Consider the following 2,313-nt stretch of genomic DNA (forward strand, 5'->3'; position numbering starts at 1 on the left):
TAGACTTGACAATAGGCTAGACTATAGACTTGACTATAGGCTAGACTATAGACTAGACTATACATTATACTATACTATAGACTACACTATAGACTAGACTATAGACTAGACTAGCCTAGCCTAGCCTAGACTAGCCTAGCCTAGACTAACCTAGACTAGCCTAGACTAACCTAGACTATAGACTACACTATAGACTAGACTATAGACTGGACTATAGACTAGACTATAGACTGGGCTATAGACTTGACAATAGGCTAGACTATAGACTTGACTATAGGCTAGACTATAGACTAGACTATACATTTGACTATAGGCTAGACTATAGACTTGACTATAGATTATAGATTAGACTATAGATTATACTAGGCGATAGACTAAACCATATCCGGATTATATACGAGATTAAACTAGACCATTGACAAGACTAGAATATAGACTAGACTATAGGGTAGGCATAGGCTAGACTATAAACTATATTATACACTATACTATAAACTAGTACTATAAGTACTACTTTCATTTTGGTTTGATCGCTATAAGTGGCTTTCAAAGAAATTTTAAATACAAATATATAATTTCATAATTAGTAATTAAAGAAAACTTTCTTGTTTAGCCTCAATATTTGAAAATAGTTATGCATTAAAATAACAGAAATATATATATTTTTTGTCGAACTTACCCTTCCGGTATTGTGCTATAGTACAAAAGTAACGTTGCAATTTCATAACAATTTAGACCAGCAGCAACAACGCTTTCGGCATCGACTGTAACTAACGGATTTCCATTTAAATCACGGGTTCCTGTAATTTAATAACACAAATTGTATATATTGATAATAAATAAACTAAATAGTTTTCTGGGTGGTCCCTCAAAAGTATCACACTTGAATGTTTGTTAATTCAAAAACATTCGAGATACATCTAGTCAGACAGATGCACACACGTACATGACAAATCATATCGCTTAAATGCTTGAGAGGACTATTATCTATGGTCATGCTTTCATAGAAACTTAAAAACCAAAGAGAAATTCTTGGCGATAACGTGCATAGGAAAGATAGTTTTTAATTAAAATTTAATTTGCATATTTGCAATAAATATTTATACACTTTTTGCCTCAATTGAGGAGGAAAAAAGAAAAAAAATGTGTTTAAAAACATGAAATCTTAGAGAATACAATAAAGAGAAAAGATCACAACCGCAACAAGGTGTGTTTCAAATCACCATCATCAGCACTGATGAAGATGACAATCATTGACCATGCGCAAGAGTATTACAAAGATATTGATACTACCAGGAATACCAAGTAGTGGTAGTGTAACACTGATGCTTAATGATCCAATAAAAAAGAGATGTATTGAAATTTATGTTGTGCGTAAAATGGGGTTTCCAATTGCAAATCAATTAACGCAAATGTTAACAATTTTACACAGATCTGTTCGTTATTTTGTTTTTTGCTCTCGCTATGCAAATTCTTAATGGATCAATGTTGATGATAAATTTTAACTAGTGAAAGTAACTAGAACTGTGCCACAACACAGAAGCTGTGGCAACTGCAACTACAGCTGCCTAGCCCAGCCGCACACAAAGCCACTAAAGTTAGCGGCAGCAATAATATATATCGAAGGTGTGTCCAAGAATTAAAGTCAACCAGAAGAAGAAAGTTTATTTTTGTTTTCTTTATTTTGGTTTCATACTTAATGAGTGACTGCTAACAGGGACATAAAATAAACTTACCAGGTAAATAGATGCCAGATAAAAGTAGTTTTTCGGGTAAATCGGTAATTAAATTTGGCGGTATAATTTCACTTTCCAATTGATCTATAAGTAATCGAAAATAAAGAAGAGTAATAAAAATGAAATTAATTAACGCTTAAAATTGATTTGAACTAGTTTTTGTATGGAAACAGAGTGTCTAACATAATTAAGGCTATTGTAGTCAATTTAATTTATATAAACTGTTGATATCGAAATGGTGGAGAAAAAGTTATTCGACTGATTGGTTAAACAATGTTATGTTTTCAGAATAAAACACCCACTATTATCTATCTGGTGGTGATTGGTGATTTATATATTTAAAGTTGGAGTACTACACACCTGTCTGTCTGTTGAAAACATGTAAACTATATAACTATAACAGGGACCAATATTCCCTGTTTGGTATTCAATGTTTGACTCTAGATCTTATATAAGGTCCCCTTTTAAATGTTGGCGCAGTATAATAAACTTATTCCTTTTTAATTAAATAATAAAAACTTCTTTATTGAACAAATTATTTTTGGGAAGTAAATGAAAATAAAATTAAGTTTTATAA

General features: G+C 31.5%; 1 protein-coding gene across 2 annotated transcripts in view; it reads right to left on the reverse strand.

The window, feature by feature from the left end:
- Positions 1–2,313, reverse strand: part of LOC111675127 — a 35,467-nt gene that overhangs the window by 28,008 nt on the left and 5,146 nt on the right. The window lies entirely within an intron of this gene.

This window comes from Lucilia cuprina, chromosome 5 (assembly GCF_022045245.1).
Source record: "Lucilia cuprina isolate Lc7/37 chromosome 5, ASM2204524v1, whole genome shotgun sequence".
NCBI lineage: Eukaryota > Metazoa > Arthropoda > Insecta > Diptera > Calliphoridae > Lucilia > Lucilia cuprina.